This window comes from Sphaerodactylus townsendi, linkage group LG01, assembly GCF_021028975.2.
Source record: "Sphaerodactylus townsendi isolate TG3544 linkage group LG01, MPM_Stown_v2.3, whole genome shotgun sequence".
In the NCBI taxonomy this organism is placed as follows: domain Eukaryota; kingdom Metazoa; phylum Chordata; class Lepidosauria; order Squamata; family Sphaerodactylidae; genus Sphaerodactylus; species Sphaerodactylus townsendi.
Window position 1 is genome coordinate 30,896,874 of NC_059425.1, and position 22,375 is coordinate 30,919,248.

Here is a 22,375-nt window from a genome sequence, read left to right on the forward strand (position 1 = left end):
ATGGCTACTTAGAGGAAATGTGGTGAAACCCGTCTCATACAACACAGTGGCAACTGGTCTTAAATGGAAAAGTGTTTGCTCGTGGGAAAAGTAAAAATCCATCATTTTTTGCCATCATTTTTTCGCATAAAATCACTGCTGACTTATGGTGACCCCCTAGGGCAGTGGCGGCGAACCTATGGCACTCCAGTTGTTCATGGACTACAATTCCCATCAGCCCCTGCCATGATTTGCCGCCATGGCCCTAGGGGTTTCAAGGTGAGAGTTATTTGGAAGTGGTTTGCTACTCCCAGCATCTGCCTGGGTATTCCTTGGAGGTCTCCCATCCAAATACTACCCAGTGTCAGGGCAGCAATTGTGTGACTGGCCCAAGGTCACCCAGAAAGATTCCAAGGCAGAGGCCCTTTCTGCACATGCAGAATAATGCACTTTCAATCCATTTTCAATGCACTGTGCAGCTGGATTTTACTGTGCAGAATAGCAAAATCCACTTGCAAACCATTGTGAAAGTGGATTGAAAGCGTATTATTCTGCATGTGCGGAAGGGGATTGAGTTAACCTGGATTTCCTGGGTCTTAGTTCAGCATCTGAACCACTACATCCCACTGGCTCTTGCTGAGTACACTGGCCAGTTAGATAACTTTTGCAGTGGAAGAAGTAAGCTGTGGGGTCTGCCAAGATCTTATGGGTCTATTATTTAACATCACTAGAACTGATGAGCAGCGATAGGAAAATCAGCCAATGATACCAAATTATTTAGAATGATGGACGCTGATGGTAAAGAACACCAAATGCCAACAGTGGGCAACAATATGACAAGTGATGTTCAGTGTAAGTGTGAAGTATTGTATATTGGGACAAACCCTGTAACTTCACATTTATTCAGGCTTTTTTATGTTTTGTAAGTCTTCTCAACCCACTAAAGAATGTACAAGAAAATAATTACTGATTCAATTTTTATCCTACCCTTCACCAAGTATCTCAGTTCTATGTCTAGGATTTATTTATTTTTAGCAATCCTGAGAAGGAATGCTGAGAGAAAGGGACCGGCCAGCAATATCTCAGCAGGCTTCAAGATGAAGGGCTTTTATGCACTTGTAGACTCCGTTGCATTGAGTATACATTCCCTTCAGGTTGGATTCTTGGTTATGCGCACTTTTCTCCTTCTCTGAACTCTCTGCGCTCTCAGATCTGAGAATGTCTGCAATTTCCGAAAGCTCCCAAAGTGTGACTTTTCAGGGAAAGTGAAGGGAATCAACATGAATCCCCCAGGTTTTCTTGCTCCTCCCAGTTTTCTCTGCCCAAGAGCATTTTCTTCCGTAAGGATTGAACAAGGAAATGGGGGGCAGGCCAAATGGTGGATTGGCTCAACTCTGGATGCTTCACAATGATTTTTTCCTGTTTAAACAAAACACCACGGGAAACACCCACTGTAAACTGAACAGCTGCAAGTTAAGCACTGAATGCATAAATGGCCTGAATCTTTCCAGGACTTTAACCACTACAGTACACTGACAATAAAACCAAACACCTGAGTAAATACAACAGGTTTAAAGTTAATGAAATACCTCCTAACTACCTAAAAGGCTTTGAAATGCTAGTACACATACAAAATTACAGGCTGGATGACTGCCTGCCTAAATATTAATAGATTCCAGTGTGTTCCTGTGTTGGTCTGAAGCAGAAGATTAAAAAGTTTGAATCCACTGGCACTTTTAAGACCCACAAAGTTTTATTATTAGTATAAGCTTTCGAGTGCATGCGCATTGTATCTATAGAAGTGTGCATGCACACGAAAGCTTATACCAAAAATAAAACTTTGTTGGTCTCAAAGGTGCCACTGGACTCAAATACTAGTAGTGATGGTACCAGGTGAACATTCCTAGGGAGGAAGTTCCTAGATTTTCACACCACAGAAAAGGCCCTTCTTGTGGGTACCCCCCTCCCCCTCCCACACACGCATTACTTCTGAAGGCTGAGGTTCTGAGAAAGGCCTCAGGTGATTATGTTACCTGACGATCATGCATATATTAAATAGTAGCTGGAGGCTAGTTTTGGTGAAAAAGCAAATATACTGTTAGAAATTATTTTAAAAACAGCAATAAAACACTATTGCTGGTTCTTCTGTGGCCACATTCAGAATACTAATGTGAAGTTGTACTATCCTTGAGCAGATACATTTGAAAGGCCACTCCCCTCCAACAGAGGAGTGTTTTTCTCTGACACTTTCTGCCAGCACCTGAATTTCAGAGCCATGCTACTTCTGAAGTCCATTGGCACGTTCAAGACTAACCACATTTATTTCCATATGAGTTTTTATGAGTCACTTCTTCAGATACATGTCCCACATATCTGATTTGTGACTCACAAATGAGATCCATGTGGTTAGTCTTGAACGTGTCATCAAGCTGAAGCCAGCTTGTGGTGACCATGGGGTTTTCTACTCAATGGACATACAGTGGTGGTTTGCCCTTGCCTGCAACTGTAAGGCAATCTTGGATTTCCTTGGCATTATCCCACCCAAATACTACCCAGGGCCAGTGGCGTAGCACCAAGGGTAAGTGGGGGTGTGACGCACCGGGCACGCGCCCCTGCGAGGATGTGGTGAGGGCGTGGCAGGGGCATTCTGGGGTGGGGGCGGGGCAGGGGTGCAGAGCGCACGCGTGCCCCGGGCACAGTTCCCCCTCGTTCCGCCCCTGCCCAGGGCTGACCCTCCTTAGCTTCTGAGATCTGATGAGATCAAGCTAGCCTGGGCCATCCACTGGCACAGTCACGTTTTGTGACTGGCTCTGCCTTCTGTGGCAGCCATTTTGCAGCTGTCCCCATCACACTCTGTCAGAATTCCAGGCTGCAGGCTGAAAAGGTTTGAGGATCCCTGCACAAAACAGATGTGTGCATCCTGAGTGGAAGAGAATGAAGAAAAAAGGGCTGAGGGACAATGGAAGAGAGAGCCACATATGACATCCCTGAGCTACCTGTAGGAAGGGCAGGATAAAAATGTTAGACAATGAAGTTAGTGGGCTTAGGAGGGTTAATAGTGCTGTGATAGGGGTTTACCCCAAGTATGTCAGTTTCCCCAGAATCAGAGGAGGGGATGGCTGTGAAAGAAATTTACAGCAATGAAACTGGCCAAGATTTTCCACCTGGTTTTAGTTCAGGCACGAAAGGTTAAAGTGCTGAGAGAAAACAAAACAACTGTGTACTACTCTGGAAAAAAATGGTAGGCGGACGACTGAAACTGTGATTTAGATAGTGCGTTTCTGTTCAGATGTTTAGCGTCTGCACAGCGCTTCTAGGGTTTAAAGCCCTTCACATATTTTTAAGACTATAATCTGTCTCTTGCTTGCTCTTTTTAGCTAGCTATCCTGGCATCTAGGCTCAGCCTGAGGTAGCTCCTCCATATCAGATGGAGACTGCTATGTGGTAATAGTGCCATCCTAGATCTCTGGTGGCAGGGCTCAAAAACACCCGAGACTAGAAAACTTTTTCTTTTCATGGTGATATAAGGGCTGCAACCTGAGAACTTCTTCCAAGATGGGCACTTCGTTGCTGTGTTGCGTTTCCCTAGCAAAGCCAGCATAATCGTTCAATCTGCAGGCTTCACTTCTCAGCAGAAGGTCAGGAAAGGAGGGAAAACCTGACATTGACCAGAATGCTCACGTACATTGTTTATTTATTTGATTTATATCCCGCCCTATCCCCTCAGGGCTCAGGGTGGGTACACAACATAAAAACTTAATAATTAAACTTTAAAATATAACATTCTAGTATAAACATTAAAACAATTAAACAGGAATACTAACCATTAACACCAACAATAAAAATTAAAACCGATAGCGCTAAGTGATCCTTTCCTATCTCTTCCCCCTCCTCCCCCAGAGGCCGAAAGAATGATCTACTTCCTTTGATCTGGCTGGCTAGTTGGAAAGGCCTGGTGGAAGAGCCATGTCTTGCAGGCCCTGCGAAATTGCCACAACCCCCGCAGGGCCCTGACATCACTAGGTAGCTTGTTCCACCAGCCGGAGCCAGGGCTGTAAAAGCCCTGGTTCTCATTGAAGCCAGCTGGATTTCTCTTGGACCGGGGATCGCCAGGAAGTTCCCCTCCAATGAACAGAGAGGCCTTGTCAGGCAGTATGGGGAGATGCAGTCCTTATATCTCTCTGCTTTCTAACCCTCGTGAGGGACAGCTGCACACTTGTCTCAGTAGTGCATTTCTAGTTAATGAATGTTTATTTTCCCGAAACAAAAATGGGGGGAAAGGAAAACAAAAATACCTATTCCACTATGCACCTCCACATCCACAGTTACATTAATACAAAACAGAAATAAAGAATACAAAAACCACAGAAAATAACAAAACATAAATTTGACAATATCTAAACACGACCACATCCATAAAGTGACTTCCAGTTATCTCATTGTTGAATTCTAATCCATTCTAGGTTCGGGCTGATATTTAAAATAAAACAATTCATCAAATACAGTCTGTGTCATTACTAATATTCTAATTTCTCATGAGTGAAATTGACAGAGAAGTTGATTGGCAACACGTGTCAAAACCTTCCAAGTCATCCCTGTTGGTCCAGTTTTCCGAGCCCTAAATGAGAACCGAACTGACCTACATTCCTTGCAGGATGCTAGCGTGTAAGGGTGGAGGAAGCAACCAGAAAGACATGTTACAGACTCAGCACCGACATCCCTTCTGGCTCTGGAAGGTTTGTTACAAGTGACAGAGAGATTGATGACTCCATTACGATGATCCTCTGTTGCTGTATAAGTCCCCTTGTAGCATTCAGACTGGCCGTAGGATAATCAGATGGATGGTGTAGAAACCTAAAAACATAGAGCTGGAAGTGACCTAAAGGGCCATCTAGTCCAGCCAGATATTCTTATGCTAACCATTTCAATGCCAGAGTCAATTAGAAAGCTGATTTCACAGCTCTTTAATCTTTGCAAACTGATTAGAGTAGGCAAACCTGATCCTTTTTTGGGGGGGGGCCAAGGTCATTTCACTCACATTAAGCAACAGGGTTTACCATTGAGTGTATACTCACTAGGGGCTGCTTCCACACAGATGGTTTGGTCCTCTCTGGCTACCTAATGGCAGCAGGGTTTTTCAGAACATCCACATACCTCCCATTCTCCTTTGGCAGTTCCATCTCCTTGGATCTGAGGTGTGTGCAACATGTTTTGTGTTCTCATGTTTCCAGAAACATCAGAGTGAAAACAAGTTAGGCAATAGGTGGATGAGAAAGTGCAGATTTCCAAACTCCCCAATCATCTCTGGCAGCATTTTCCTTCCCCGTTCCTTGCATCCACTATTCTTCTCCCACTGCTACCAGTATGCTTTTCGCTAGCTTTAAAAATAGAACATCAGTAAATATATTAACAAGCCTAGGGATAAGGGTAGCCCAGACGTCAGCGGTAGCCCCAGCGTCTCTGTACTTACCAGAGATAAAGAGGAGAAAACCAGATGAAGCAGCCTACCTGGCCATGGACCGCATACAGAAGAGATCAGCCTGCTTCTTGCTAGTTGTCACAGAAGAACTGTCTGCCCTCCAGGTGCCAGGCTAGCCCAAGAGACCAGCAGAACATCTAACTCAGGTGGGAAAGAGAGGCTGCCACACAGCACAGGGTCACCCTGAGCCCTTAAATGGCTCCAAGGAGGAGACAGGGCAGCCATTTCAAGGAGGTAGTGTTACCCACATTAGTGGGGGTCTCTCCTGTTTAGGATGGAGAATTTGTGGAGACGGACCTTGCAATGTGAAAGGCCAGGCTACTGGGACGGTTACCACCTCTAGAAACCTGCAGGGAACCAGAATTTGAGTGAAGTTTTAACAATTTTATTAGAGCAAAAAATAATAAAAGGGACACACAGTTTGGTAAACACACACACGCACACAGAGTTTCAAGAAGTCTAGGATTTAGATAGAGTTAAAGATAGGTTTGGATAGCAGAGGTCATTGCAGGGAGGGTGATATTTACCTCATCCAGAAAAAGAAGGTCCAGTGAGGCAGGAGAGAGAGGCAACATCAGGCACAGTGCAACAAAACCAAAGGTAGTTCGGAGATCACTGGGCTAGGGACTCTAGTTTGGGCAGACAGTCACTGTGACCTAATGCTTGGACTTCCTGAAAAGAACCTCATTAAAGACTCCTGAGAAAAATTAGCAGTCATAGATTGAGAGAAGTTTTACAATGGATTGAAAACTTGGTAAATGACAGGGAGGAGAGAGCAGGAATAAATGGACGGGTCTCATCACAGAGGGAAACGAGCTATGGGGTCCTAGGATAATTGGCACTGGGGCCAGGACTATTTAATTTGTTTGTAAATGATATCATCCAGTAAATTATTTATTTAAGACATTTTGATGCTGCCTTTAGGCCCATTACATACAATGTGCTTGTTGTGTGATGGGGTGGTGAATATCCATCACAGCTTCAAACACCCCCCCCCCCCCCAAATCCCTAATTCCACATGTTAAACCTCTATTCAAGAGTCAGGACGCTTTTCTTCATAACCCTATTTGCAATACCTGTATAGAGTGGCCACAAGGTGGCAGCGTTGTCACAAGTATTTACATTTGGCCCAGTTTTATGTGTGTAGGGGGGGGTGGGGAGAGAGATGTAATCAGGGTTGCTTGGTAGTTGAATCTTTCTTTAACAAGGGAATCATTCCAAGCCTTCTGCCACATCTCTTGTCTCCTTGCACGTTTATTTGCTTGGTGTTCCCATTTGTCTGTTGGAGCAACCACTGCTTTTACATGTAAGTTCATGCTTCTTTCTGAGTGGGGAGAAATCCTGTCTCTCCCCCTCCTATGCTCCCGAACTGTCTGGTGTGCATGCTCCACTTCCTATTTTAATTTTCTAGCAGAAGAAGTTGTAGTATTAATGCACACAGACGTTTACTGGAAAGCTTCTTGATGTCCAGGAAGGAGGAAGGAGCTACAGACTGAGCATCTTCATTTGGAGCAATGAGGTTGGTAGTTTCCAGAAGGCTGTGACGGGAAAACAGCAGCTGTTGTCGCTTGGGACTTTCTGCAGTTTGAAGTGCAGCCGGACTGGAAGTGAGAACCATTTCAACAAAACTTGGTGCCCTGCTTCCCACTGTCTAAAAGCTGAGCCTGCTTTGTAAGGGTGGGAATTGTGGTGAATCCAAAGTTTTCATTCAGAGCAGGTGAGTGATCAAGTTCAACGCTGCAAAACTTAACAAGTAACAGTCGTCTTTGTCCCATCAGGGCCATTTCAAAATACACGTGCGTTCTTTGGGAGGCTTCCAACCTGAAAATACAAGCTGCAAACATCAATCGCTACCTTGTGTCCTCTAGACATGATGACCACTGTTGGAATCAAGAATTCTGGATTGTGGATAGAGCCTGAGCTGGAGGGGGGGGGGGGGGGGGGGGGTTGACTTTTCCTGTTGGTCCAGTCTCCAGTTCAAAAATCTGCCTATCTAGTATGTGGTGTAAGGAGGCAAGGCAGAAACAAGCCAGTTATTTCCTTTTCTGGCAACTGACCCCAAATCAGGCATTTTTTGTTAGTTTGTTTTCTGGACCACCGGCAATCTTACTGTGGGCTGGTTAGTGCATACCTCCCTGTGCCTGTCTTGTCAAACAGATGCATGTGCTTGGAGGGGGGGGGCGTGTTATGGTGGGTCCTCTGAATGCATTTATTAAAAGAGGAGATTGGACAAAGAACAGGCAATTCAACAAGCCCATTGAAGATCCATTCTGAGCCCTGGTTGTCTTATGTTTTTCATTCACACCAGTATTCTTTATCTTTCCACTGGTGGATCTAGCACCGTGGGACTCCCCCTCTGCCTTCCTCTTGCCCTCTATATCCAATGCCAGAGCAGACTGGGAGAGGCAGACAGAAGGCAGACCTGCAAGGGCTCTGTTGTGGCAACTCAGATGCCACGTGGCAAGGCAACGGAATACACCAGGATGGCAGGGCCAGGCTGGGAGGTGGGGGTTTCCCGTGGCATAGAAACCTGTCTACTCTCTAATACTGTGCCACTGCACTCTGTTTCCAGCTCAGCAGATCATGAGCAAAATCTCACCAAGGTCTGGGACAACTGTACAGATTTTGCCTTGAACTTCCAGAGGAACTGGGTGGCCACTACTGTGTGAGACAGGATGCTGGGCTAGATGGACCATTGGTTTGATCCAGGAAGTCTGCTCTTATGCCTTATACAGCAGAGAGGCCCTGCCTGATGCCTAAGACATAACTTTTGGTGTCGTTTATCACTGCCATGGCAATCAGAAAATCCCACTGGTTTTCATCTGCTCACGGGCAGAAATTTCTAATGCAAAGATGTGCTTGCCTGTGCACAACTCTCTTCTGCTACTTTAAAAATAAAAGAATCTGTCCTGGTGAAAAAATTACATTTTTCTATTAATTGTCAAGGGGAGATTGCATACCATTTCCCCCATTAAAGCTGTATGTTCTGCCTCATTTGAGCATACGTAATGTAGTGGTTAAAAGTGGTGGACTCTAATATGGAGAACTGGGTTTGATTCCCCATTTCTCCACATGAGCGATGGACTGTAATCTCAAGAAGTGGATTTGTTTCCCTGCTCCTCCACATGAAGCCTGCTGGGTGACCTCGGGCTAGTTACAGTTCCCTGATAACTCTCTCAGCCCCACCTACCTCACAAGGGGTCTGCTGTGTGGAGGGGAAAAGAAGGAGTTTGTAAGCCTCTTTGTCACTCCTTATGGCTGAGAAAAGCGGAGTATAAATCCAAACTCTTCTTCCTCTTCTTCATAAATCCAAACTCTTCTTCCTCCTCTTCTCATAAGAGCAGATGCACTCTGATCTGGAGGAACCAGGTTTGATTCCCAGCTCTGCTGCCTGAGTTGTGGAGGCTTATCTGGGGAATTCAGATTAGCCTATGCACTCCCACACATGCCAGCTGGGTGACCTTGGGCTCATCACAGCTTTCCGGAGCTCTCTAAGCCCCACTTACCTCACAGAGTGTTTGTTGTGAGGGGGGAAGGGCAAGGAGATTGTAAGCCCCTTTGAGTCTCCTATAGGAGAGAAAGGGGGGGATATAAATCCAAACTCTTCTTCTTCTTCATTCAATAGAGGAATGCCAGTTTTCCATGCTCTTAATGCTAACACTTGCTACTCATTTTTTCAGGGCTTAAGATTCTTAGTTGAACAACAGCTTTTTAATCTCCATGATTTGATTTTATTGCCCCCAAATGAATCTCATGTAGGGTATTTTCAGAAGGTCTTAGAAGACGATTGAAATACTGATGTTTGACATACTAATGTCTGAGAGTGTGAGCGTTTGTATCAGACATAATTCTTCATCTGGCAGTCAAAGTCTTCACTGCAGCTTGGCTATTTCATATTAACCGAAGCTAGCTTCACACATAAGATATCCTGTTAGTGCTTCTGTCTCTCATCTTTCCTGGAGCAACATCACAATTTTTTAAAAAGTTGTGCCAAACCAAGAGGATCGGCGTTGTGTTTTGTTCCTGCTTCCTGGGTGGCAGAGATGACGGAAGTCCCCGCTTGCAGAATATGTACAGTTGAGGTTCGCACACGCTCTCTCCTCCTTTCCGAGCTCTTTAAGGAAGTGGGCAGCCTGAAGTAGGGGAGTGGTTACATAAAAATAAGTGTGAGGGGGAGAGAGGGAAGAAAAACCACCTCCCGACCAAATCATTCCTCCCACTCAGTTCAGGCATTCGCTTAGGCAGGCGGCTCAAAGTTCTGTTCACCTGCTCTTCTCACAGGAGGAAAAGCAACCTCGGAGGAGTAGTGAGGAAGAAAGAGGGAGACTGCTCAAAGGAACCTGCCTGGATCAGTCTCTGGTGAGTCTCTCTGACCCTCACAGACGGGGGGGGCAAGGTGTGTGTTTCTTGTCAAGGCAAGTTTCCTTCCTGCTCAGAGGAATGTCACAGCTCTCTCACTGGTCTGACACACATAGCCTGCAGGCAAACAGAACTGCAGGCGAAACCAGGAAGTAGGCAAGGGGAAATTTCACAGACGGGGCCTCCAGGGCAACGGGGTCCGTTTGGAAGTGACCTCTCACCCGTTCTTTGCCTTGTGAACTGGTCCAGCAGTAGAAGAGGGACTTCCATATGGCTCCTTCTGTCCCTTCTCAACAGCCCTTCGCTTCAGAGGTAAGGACAATAATGGCCCAGGTGGTGGTGCTTTCTGAGGGGCTGTTTTTCCCCCCAGATGTGATAGCCCCTGGGAAATGTAGGTCAGACCTCTCAGACCGAGCTTGGCTCTTGAGGCAAAGGCAAGGTTTATTGCCACAGCGCGAAGGAGCATCTCACAGAACGCCTGAGAACCGGAACATATGAAACTCATTGCCACGGGGTGTCTCTTTTAGAGTTTGTTCTGACAGCTCATGTTTTGGGTGCCAGCTTGAAGGCCAAGGACGTTTCTGGGGAAAAGACAGATGTGCATGTGTGAAAAACGTAAAGTTTCTCATTTTAAAAAAAATCTGAAATTCCACTAACTCTTGGCGTCTGGTTGCTGCTCAGTGATAGTTGTCTGAATGGTGTTTCACACTGGCAGAACTTGGAGTTTTCTGGCCAGAGCGCTTGCAGAATTTACTGGTCAGAAACAGGGAACTTGTGAGCGATTGTCCCACTGTTGCTGTGTCTAATCATCAGATTTGCACTAAGTTTGCCAGGAATGGACTAGCATGAGGGAAAGAAGCAAAATTCTGCTGGACTTCTGTGAACCAGACCCTAAAAGTGCGATCTCAAGCAAAGTTGCACCTTTCTAAGTCCAGTGGAAACAATGGACTTAGAAGGCTGTTGTTCTGCTTAGGATAGTACTGTAAATATATCACATTTTCTAAAATTAGCATAAATAAATAAACCTGCGAAGAATCTTGTGGCTCCTCTACATTTATTAAGAGACATTTTTTCATGGGTTAGAGCTGAATTTGTGTAATGCATCTGATGAAGTGAGCCGTGAGCCACAAAAGCATCTGCTACAATATTATTTAGTCATCTCTTAAAGATGCCATAAGACAGTGGATTGCAGTAAGAAGCAAGAACATGAAGGTTATCACGAATGTTAGCGGTGTCTTAATTGCGTGCTTTGCACAGTGTTTACAGAGTTGTTTCTTTTTCTGCAAGTGTGAAAAAATATAATTATGTTGACTTTTCGGCAGTCTGGAACCATGGATTCATGCCATGTAACAAGAGAAATGAATTTGAACATTTTTCTAAAAAATCCCAAATTTTGAATGCAAGCACTAGTATAATGCCAAAGAAAACTGCCTGCTTAAATTAACGCCTGCATCTTAAAGTTGCTTGCTTTTGCAGAGCATTCATTTCATTTTCAAATTGGCAGAATTTTAGAAAATGGACTCTCCTGATTGTCGCACGTACCAGATAGAAATTACACAACTGTCATTTGGGGACTCGGGAGCTGTAGGTTTTCAGGGGTGGGAACTGGGGTAGCCCTTGATTTCTACGAAATGTCAAAAGTGCAGGCTTAAAACCTCCTCATCCTGCTGTTCTCTGTCTCTGAAACCATTTCCCCTGTTCCCGGATGCAGGAGGTGGGTTAGCTGTGGGGAAGGCACCCTGTGGGTGGTCTTTGTTTTTCCATCGCATGTTCCAGTACAGAGTGCCCCCTTTGAAAATAAGCTCCCTACTTAACCCCCACTTTAATGAAATTCAACTGGCACCATGTTTACTTGCTGCCTTCCTGCGATTGTTTCATAGAAAAGTTGAGATGGGTATACAAGCTAGGTTTTTTGGATGTGTTTTATTTTAGTATTAGAGGAGTGTCTGACTTCAGGTCATGCTAAAGCATCTCATGTGCAACTCTGTGCAAAGATCTCTCTCTCCCTCCCTCTCTCTGACTTACCCTCAGATATGTGTAAAACAGCTCTCAACCTGTTTCATTTTCTTACCCTCCCCCCCAGGGGAATTTTATTTTTTGCATATTTTCAATGCTGTCTTTTGTATGGGAAGATTCTCCTACTGATTTGGTATATTTGTGTATTGGGGGAGGGGGGATTCACCTACTGATTCCAGGTACTGGTTGCATTCCCATAGAGCGTACCCCCTCCCCACCACCCCGAACTGTAGTTTAGAAGCATTACCCTCCTGTTTGGGTCTTTACAGGTGATTTTTTTTCCCTAACTGTACTGGAAATGTGCATTTTGGGGTTGGGGGGGGGGGTGTTGTCTCATGATCTGTATGCATTTTCTCCAGCTCTCACATCTAATAGGACATGGAGAAGCTACAGCAGGGACAATTCAAGTGTTCCAGGTCAAGAAAAGGTTATAAATTCTGCAGTCATTAAAAAATGATGTAAAGTATGGACGTTTGTAAATGTATACCCTTGCTTGCCTGCAGAGCCTCAAAACCATGGTGCAGATTTATGTATCTCACCCAATCCACCCCAACTCTGACAAGGCAGGGGGCTCTAGAATCTTACAAACAGGGCATGAAGACAATGGCCATCTCCTAATAGTTCCCTCTAACATCTGATACTTAGGGGTATACTGTCTCTGAACATGGAAGTTTTAAATAGTTGTCATGCCTAACAGCTGATATACCACTCCTCCTTACATTTGTCTACAGCTTTGTTAATGCCACCCTCAGCCTTGTGGTGATGAAAAGAGTAATAGGAGAGAGAAATAGTCCGCTGATGGGTTTCTGAAGGCCCAAAGCGATGAGATGAGGGTTTTGGGGAGAACAGCCCTGCCACAACAACCATAAACATGTGAATCATGCAGGGAAACAATGACCGCATGCGAACTCAAGTGTCTGGCAATGGCTGGTTGCTAGCTGACACCAGGAGGTCTCTATGCGCTATCGAGTTGTATTGATTTAATAATCAGTGAGATTTCTGTAGCTGTGACTCAGTGGCTTAATACGGTGCATCAAACTATCACTCTCAAACAAACTGCAGCTCGTTTGGGACAAGCAGAAACCCGGTTTATTGTGTGGCTCTCTGAAACAGATTGGCAATTTGTTGGTTTAGCAAGTCTTTGAAATGCATTTTCTTGTGTCTTTTGAAGGAGGGTGACTGAATCATTTGTTTGCTGTTTTTTTCTCTCTCCCAGTAATCAGTATTCTAAATCATTATTTAGTTCACATGTTACATCAAACTTCCTTCCTAAATCAGGAAGATATTTGTCACCTCTTCAAATACAGGAAGAGGGGGCCAGTGAGCCTACAAGCCAAGTAAATGCTCATCATGAACAAACTCAGGTTTAATGTATTGTCGAAGGCTTTCGCGGCCGGATTCAACTGGTTGTGGTGGGTTTTCCGGGCTGTGTGGCCGTGGTCTAGTAGATCTTGTTCCTAACATTACGCCTGCATCTGTGGCTGGCATCTTCAGAGGTGTATCACAGAGAGACGTCTGTTACACACTGTGTCTAGCGAGAAGGGAAAGTTTAGTGGGGTTTATTTGTCCATGTCCCAGGGTGGGGAACCAATCAGTAAGTGTTTGGGTGAAACTTGCTATGCAAACTCAGGTTTGTTCACAACATCTGAATGTAGCTTCAGAGGTGCAGCAAGTCTCAGCATCTTTTCATGCTGTCTGTCTGTATTGTGACAGAGAGGTTGAGATGTGCTCTGTGGGTGTTGATTCAGTAGACTTTGCCTGAGAGAGGATGAAAAATGAGCATTTGGAGAATATGTGCGGTGGGGGGTGAAGAGGCACAGTTTGCAACTTAAACTGGAAATATAGAAATATACTTGTGTTCTTGCGCTTTCTTTCTGTAGCATCTGCTAATGTGGTATAAAGGTCAGAGTATCAAGCTAGGATGAGGGAGGCCCTGTTTCAAATACCTACTGAGGGCCTATCTCCAAAGTCAAGTCACCGTGAGGACTTCCAGTCTCACGTCAGCTGTGAATCCCTCCTGGGAATTCAGTGCCCAGATGCATGGGGGCTCAGTTTGCTTTGGGATGGTGGCACAGGGGGAGATGGTACTTGTGCCTTCCCTCCATGGCGTCCTCCAACCTGAAATGGGGGGGGGGGGTGCTATTTGCTCTAGAGCTTAAAGTGGTTCTAATTAAATCTCGTTTTCTCCTGCAAATGTAAACCTGTATAATGTTCTCTGCCATCACAAATGTCTTTTCTCTGCTTTCTTTTTCACGTAAACAAGAAACAGTTTCATAAAAAGCATAAGAAAAGGGATGTGGAAAATGGTCTGAATGTTTAAGGACCCCCAGGATATGTGATGGGGGCAGGACAGGAGGAGATTCCCAGATGGAAGTGTTGCCTAACATTCCACCTGCCTCTGTAGCTGTGCTACAGGTCAAAGTTTCATAGAGTCTGCATGGAGATCAAGGTCACCTCATTGGCCAGTTGCCACAGATGAGACCTTTACGGCACAGGAGCAGCCACAAATTGGCATCCCATTTCCCCAAACAGCCATCTTTGGAAGCCAGCTACACCACGTGCCTGTATGGTTTCACCATAAATCACAGTGGACTCATGGTGACCCCATGGGGTTTTCAAGGCAAGAGACATTCGGAAGTGGTTGCCATTGCCTGCTTCTATGTGGGGTGAGAGGTTCTAAAAAAACTGTGACTGGCCCAAGGTCACCCAGCAGGCTTCATGTGGAGGAGTAGGGAATCGAACCTGGTTCTCCAGAATAGAGTCATGCAGACTCTCCACTAACCTCACACTGATCATGTAAACATAAAAAGCTGTCTTGCACTGAATCGTCCCAGTGGTTCCTCTAGTCTGGTGTGGTCTACTTTGATGAGCAACAGTTCTCCAAGGCTTCTGTGCACGTCTTCTGCTTATTTATTCATTTGCTGCATTTATAGTCCACCTGTCTGATTAGAAAAAAAAGGAAAAAATCAATAAAGAGGAAAAAGAGTAGAAGAAACAGCATAAATAAGGCAACACCCAGATTACAAAAATGAGCAGAGAAAATGCTATAAAAAGAAAATAGAAGAGGAGGAGTTTGGATTTATACTCTACTTTTCTCACCTGTAAGGACCCTTGAAGCAACTTACAATCACATTCCCTTCTCCTCCCCACCACAGACACCTTGTGAGGTAGGTGGAGCTGATAGAGTTCAGACAAAACTGACGAGCCAAAGGTCACCCAGCAGGCTTCTTGTGTAGGAGGGGGGGAAACAAATGCAGTTCACCAGCTAAGAGTCTGCTGCTTGTGTGGAGGAGTGGGGAATCCACCCAGTTCTCCAGATTAGCGTCCACCGCTCGTAACCACTGCATCATGATGGCTCTACATGCAATAAAGAATGCAGTAAACTATAATCTGCTTCCCTTTATAAAAAAACCCCAGCTGAACAATTCCATTTCACCTGTTCTGCAGAACAATAGAAGTGGGGGAGCTCTTCAGCAGCATCCCTGGAACAAGAGTGAGGAGTGCCCTAAAGATGGCTTGGGAGGCTCCATCCACATGAGAGTGCGTTCAGTGGCGGGATTCAAATAATTTGACACCTGGTTGTTTACAAGCACCGTTTTAACCACTGGCTCTGCCGAAGTGGTGCCAACCGGCTGAATCCCAGCACTGTATGTGTTCCTGTTCTTGGAATCTTGGGCTGATTTCATCTCTTTGCAATGTTCTAGCAGAACAGCTGCTGTTGGTGAACATCGTGTTCTCTCTCCTCTTTCTTCCGGGAGATAGAAAGACTCCCACCTCTTCCTTTCTTTTTCTATCTTTTTAACCATCCTTGATGATAACTACTAGGGCTAAAAGAATGGAGGCCAGGGTGGGGTGGGGTGGGGTGGAGGGTGAGAACTCCATCCTTCATCAGCTTGAGAAAAGGATCTTGTTTTGAGATGATATCTGCCAACCAGAGGCGTACCGCCCAGGGGGACATATGGTGTCAAATGTCCCTGGGTTGCAGCCATTTAGTCACATGGGGGGGGGTGGAAAATTGCCCCCAATACTCCTCGTCCTTCCCCCTGGGTTTATACACTGACTTCAAGACCTAGTGCAAAAAAAGTTGTTTGGTCGTGGTGGGGAGGGCAGCCGCCCATATTGGGTGTGCAGGGCGGGTGGAGCAGAAAGCTCAGATTTTGCACTAGGCTACATTTTCCCTAGATACGCTTCTGCTGCCAACATTCTTCCTTGCTTGTCGATGTCGATCAACACAAGTTCCATAACGAAGCAAACACTGGCCATCCAGTAGGTGGGATCTGGTGGGATCTTTTGTACCAGCATTTGTTCAGAGAGCTTCTAGTGAGCCCACACTGAACACTGTCTTTCCTCCCATACCTTTTTATAAGGAGCCCAACACATGGAAATTCAGCTGGTAAAGATTTTTTAAAGGAAAACACCCAAAGCTGCCTTGTACTGAATGAGACCATCGGTCTATCACAAGTCAGTATTGGCAGCAGCAATCCAGGAACGTAGGCTGAGGTCTTTTTGTTCACCTTCTACATAGTACTTTCATCTGGAGATGTCTGGGTTTGAATGGGCAACCTTCTGCATGTAAAGTAAATGCTCCTTCACCGAGCCAGGATCTCTCCTATGAATCTTATGTCACCTCTCGATCCTCCCCCAAGCCATAGTGTTCAGTTTTCCATACCTTCAATCAGTGTGCAGATTTTCTTTTCTTTGTAGGATGGAACAGCCGATGGAGCAGGGGAAAGGAAATATTTAACATGATGGCTTTAGGTCATGTAGTAAAATGATCTGTATGTTATAGAAGAGGAGGAAGTGGAATTTTTAGCGGCAGTCCTGTAGTGTTTTGTAACATCTACATCTGCCCTGAGTTGGCCTTAGACATTGGGTTGAGATCTTCCAGACTGCGTGACGCCAAGCATGCGACCTGTTGTAGATTCTTCTGGGTAACTTCACAGCATCCAAATCAGCCTTGATCTGCTCACAGATCTGGGAGTTGAATCCCAGCAATTTCTGAAACATTGCAACATGTCTCTGGACAAGAGTCTTAGCTCAGTGGTAGCACATGGCTTGCATGCTGAAGGTCTCTAATTCACACCCTGCCCACTTTCTTTGAAAAGTACTCTGGTAGAAACTACTGGGACTTTACTGCTGCCGGTTGGGGTAGACCAGGGGTCTGCAACCTGTGGCTCTCCAGATGTTCACGGACTACCAATCCCATCAGCCCCTGTCAGCATGGCCAATTGGCCATGGTGGCGGGGGCTGATGGGAATTGTAGTCCATGAACATGTGGAGAGCCGCAGGTTGCAAACCCCTGGGGTAGATCAATATTGGTCCCAACTGTCTGACTCACTGTACAACAACTCGAGAGATTTATGTTTTCAAACTTTGTGGATCATGCGAGTCAGACACCTGAGGTTGCCCAGTGATTTCCATCCCTGGTTCGCTTGGCTAAATTGGTGTGCTGAGAACATGGGTTTGGCAGCTGTACCCAGAGGTCATCGTGTGTCAGGCCTCGCTGTGTGTGATTGCTTCTCTGCATGGCCAGCTTGCAACACAGCCCACAAGTTCTCGAGTCCTATTCCAGAATGCTTTTGCAAAATCCCACAACCACACCCCTGACCTGTGAATTTATAAAAGCGACTGCTCTCCAAAGTACGGGTCACTTGATTGCTGCACGGTGGAGCCTCTTTCCTGCTGCTGAGACAGCCAGTACCTTTCAGAACTGGGAAAGGTCCACACATCTCCCCCCCCCCCCTAATATGCTTATGTGCTCCCAGCAAGAACAGATGTGTGGGGAAAGAACTTGCTGAGTTAGCAACTGTGAACTACTAGGAAATGACACCAATGTTGCTGCATTCACATGAGCAGAGGCAGATGAGGAATGTCTGTCTATTTGTTTAATTTGTATCCCATCACTCCTCCCGGAAGCTTAAACATACGTGGTTTTCTCTTCCTTACTATATATCTTCACAATAACCCTGAGAGGTGGGTTAGGCTGATAGTGTCTGACCCGAAGTCACCATATTCAGGGTGGTATGTGTGTGTGGGGGGGTGAACCTGGGTCTTCCAGATGCTAGTCCAGGACTCTAACCACTGCACCATAGAAGTTCTCCAGGATGATTGAATAAAAAATGGACTAAAACCCCTGGTCTGTACAAACGTTTGGGTCAGTTGACAGCTGTGATCTGGACGTTCCCTTCTTGGGACAAGTTTCTCAAGCATGTAGGGGGCTCAGTTTGAACTGGAATTGCAGTGCCCAGGGAGAGAGGACTTCCAGCTTTCCCATGCCATTTTCCTATCCTGGTGAGTTGCTGTCTGCTTTCCACCTAGTAGTCCCTACTCATAGCAAAATAGAACTGGAAGGGACCTCAAGGGTCATCTAGTCTGACAATCTGCACAATGTAGAAAACTCACAACTACCTTCCCCCACTACTTCCCAGTAATCCCTGTGGCATGCCCAGAGGATAAAACAACAAGCCTCTCTGCTGCTGCTATGGAACAGCCTCCCAGAAAATGGGCCATCTGGCAGAGGTGTAAAACAGAACTACTCAGAAGAGCTTATGGGGCTGCATGAACATAATATTCACACCAACAAGGGTTTCTTCCTTTCTTTGCTGGTTCTTCCCCTGTACTTGGAGAAGCAGACAGACACAGAAATTAAGCAGGGAAATGCTTCATGCCAGAACAAGCTTGAAGCATTGGAATGCCACTGTAATACGTGTGTGGATGACGAAAGAAGGGTCTGAACCTGTCCTCCTCAGCCCCGTCATCAAACATAAGATGTTTCCCCTAAAGCGTGGAATCAGCAAGCACAGGTGTCATGCAGGTACACTCATCCGGATATCAGGATTGGCTGTCGCTCACTATTCAGCTAACGTTTGGGAACAAACCCTCTGCCTGGCACTGTGTAATGTGTGAAGCAGTTCTTGGCAAGCTTGCCAAACGTTTGCGGCGCTAATTATAACTGATGAAACAGGAAAAGGAGTCAGACCAAACGAGATGGTGGAATATCAGTGGATGGATCCCTGGTGTGCTCTCTGTTGCCAAACAGGGCCTGGGGCAGAGGAGGAAGCCCAAGATTCATGCTTACAACCACACAACACCCCAATACTGACCTTGCTAAATATATATTTATGGTACATGATTGTTTTATTTTAAATATATGCATGAAGCTAGAATGGATTAGAATTCAACAGAGACATAACTGGAAGTCACTTTTCGGGGGGGGGGGGAGCGGGGTTCTGGTGGAGGGAGGCACTGAACTGAGGCAAAAGTATAGCAAAAAGTCCTAGGTTCCCTCTGAATTGACTCTGTGCCATTATCATGCACTTACATTTGATTGGTTATGTGAAACTGTGAGATCGTCTCTTTAATTCCATCAAGCAGAAAAAAATTCCATCAAGCAGGGAAAATATTAAAATAGGGTACCAAAGCAGCTCCTGGAAGAAGAGGAAGAGGAAGAGGAAGAAGAGGAAGAAGAAGAGGAAGAAGAAGAAGAAGAAGAAGAAGAGGAGGAGGAGGAGCAGGAGGAGTTTGGATTTATACCCCCCCTTTCTTTCCTATAGGAGACTCAAAGGGGCTTACAATCTCCTTTCCCTTCCTCCTCACAACAAACACCTTGTGTTGGAGTGCACAAGCTAATCTGGTTCCCCAGATAAGCCTCCACAGCTCAAGCGGCAGAGCTGGGAATCAAACCCAGTTCCTCCAGATCAGAGCCACTTTGCCACTGCTGCTCCTCCTGGGAAGAGCAATGAATGTGTACCAAAAGAAAGACAGAGATTAGTCTTTGGGGAGCTGCTTTTCAGAGCTACCTGCAGAGACAATAAACCTCTAAACACCAGTTAAGGAGGCCACATCAGGCCTCAGCCTCTATGCCACAGGTGTCAAACTCGCAGCCCTCCAGATGTTCATGAACTACAATTCCCATCAGCCCTTGCCAATATAGCCAATGCTCATGTTGGGTGGGACTGATGGGAATTGTAGTTCATGAACATCTGGAGGGCTGTGAGTTTTACACCCCTGCTCTATTCCGGTGCCATATCTTTAGAGAAACTGATTGACACCCAAGTAAAACAAAAGGCTAGACTAGATGCACCACTGGTCTGATCCAGCAGAGCTTCTCTTTGTTCTTACCTACACGATCTCATCACATGACCGCAACATAACTGGATCCTCCTACAAAAGCTGTAAAGAGTAAATTAACTGCCAGTGAGACATATAAGCTCTCGGCATCACTGCCTCCACCTGTGAGTTGTACACAAACAGTTCAGAAACTTGAAAAGGTGGAAAGACTGTGGGTACAGGGATGCTGCGAAGGAACATCAGCACCTTCTGTTAGGCAGCTGCAGGAAGAGCTCTGTGCCTTCTTTCACCACTTTTTAGGTTTCTAGTACTGTGCTAAACCAGAAGGGAAGAGAATGAAGGCAGAGGTTTTGGATTTCCAGGTATCTTGGAAACAGTTTGTGCACACATGCTACTTTGAAAGGAAATACCCCAAATGTTATATGCCTTTGCTAAACAATGCTTCTAAGCTAAGATCTTGTATATCTTGACCTAGAGTGCTTTCTCGATGCTAAAATTTTATTAGCTACAACTGCAACAAACTGAAGCCGAAACCTTATGCAAAAATTAAACCATGGGAAACCATCAGAGATCCTATTTAAAGTAACCTAACTAGGCAAGTATTGATGATAATATCCTTTATGTTTTTGTTTCCCCCTGCCCAGTCAGTCATGGCTCTTTTCTGTTCTGACTTTCCCAGAGCAGGTTAAGTGTTTAAAAGCACCAGGAAAAGCCTTCTTCCAAAGGCACCAAACTGAAACTGAAGTTTTGGAATTGCAAAAGTTAAAGGTCTGGATTTAAATTATGAAAATCAATGCAAATTTGAAATATGCCTCTGTTTCATTTCTGTGTTAGACAGATGGATTGCTTGATTGATAGATGCTACACTGAAAACTGTCTCACTGGATTATATAAATATGCCTTCTCAGTATGTAGAAGCAATGGAGCTGAACTATCTGCAACAGTTATTTTTGCAGTTCTAAAAGGGCTGATCCATATTCTAAGTTTCACTTGTTTGATTTCATTTGTGTGACTTCAGCAATATATTTACTTAGTTCATGCTTGTACCGTCCTTTTCCCGAGGAGCTCAGGGGACTATGCATTATTCTTTTGTCCTCTGCACAACAACCCTCAGAGGAAGGTACAGCTGAGACAAAATGACCACTCCAAGGTTACCAAACGAGCTTAATGGCAAAGTGGGAGTGTGAACCTGCGATTGCCCAAGTCTACTCTAACATCTTAACCACTACACTGTGCTTCCCAAAATGTACACCTCTTCTTTGCTTAGTTAGCAGCTGTGGTGGCTGGTTTACAGCGGTCCGCCGTGCTAGCAATAGTGACTTCCTGCAGGCGGAAAAGAAAAATGTACTCTCCTTAGCACTATATATTTATTCTCTAGCCCCCTGCCCCAGCCAGAGGCAGCTTACAAAACAGCAAACAAATTAATCAGAAAACAAAATCCATCTAGAACCAGTTATGACAGAATATTTTGCATTACCAAAACTAAAAAGTTATCGCAGTGCAAATGCCACCGATAAACAGCCTTGCTGTGGGGTTTTTTTTTCTAGAAGAAACTTTGCTGAGCTCCAGAAAGGGTAGCCAACATCCAAATGGGATCTAAAGATTACCCAGAATTACATATGCTGTCTAGACCCCCCAGATGAGTAGATAATGGTCACTTTGGAACATGGACTTTGCAGTATTGCACACTGGTGAGGCCCCTCCCCAAATCTCTCCAACCCCCCCCCCCCAAATTGTGAGGAGTTTTCCAACCCAGGCAACCCCAGCTACAGCCAAGGGAAGCCAATTCCACAGAATGGAGCGCTCTGGAAACAGCCTAGGAACAGGTTCAGACAATGGTAAGCAAAGAAGATGAACTGCAAAGAAGATGAACTGCTAGCTGAACAGATTTCAGCTCAGCCCCCAGCCAGAGTAAATTCTTGTTTTCAGAAATGACCAGAGGGTTTAAAAAAAACACGTGAACATATGGAATATTATATTAAATCAAATTGCTGCTCCCTCTTCTAGCCAATTGCTTAACGTTTTGATTGGCAGCTGCCCATCTTAGCTCTCCGGCTTGAGATCCTTTTTAGTCAGAAATGTCAGGGATGGAGCCAAGGACTTCCTGTTTGCAACAGGCCTTTTGAAAGTACTTTCCCCAGGTTGTTCAGAAATCTCTTGCCCCCTAGACCACATTCACAAAAATATACTACCGTCACTGGAGAAAACACCCTCAAAGTTTAATCATCTTGAGCTATCCCTGGTACTTTACGACCAAGTGTCACTCTCCCCATTATCCCTGTCCTGAAAAACAATAACAATCTGAAGAGACCATCAGCTAGTTCCTTGTTAGCTCAGCAGCCACCGTAAAGTGAGAAACACACCCTCCCCCCCCCCCGCCCAATAAAGCTGAGCATCCCATTGCAAAGCAGAGAAGGCTGTGTTTCAAAACCTGGGTACCATTTTTTTAAAAAATGTAACAACAAATCCCTT

At 45.3% G+C, this 22,375-nt stretch overlaps 1 protein-coding gene across 1 annotated transcript in view; it reads left to right on the forward strand.

Annotated features, from left to right (window-relative positions):
- The first annotated feature begins 9,657 nt into the window (after positions 1 to 9,657).
- PTK2B (protein tyrosine kinase 2 beta) overlaps positions 9,658 to 22,375 on the forward strand; it is a 103,781-nt gene continuing 91,063 nt past the window's right edge. The window contains 1 exon segment of the mRNA XM_048516704.1: positions 9,658 to 9,817. The gene's annotated coding sequence lies outside the window, so the exon portion shown is untranslated.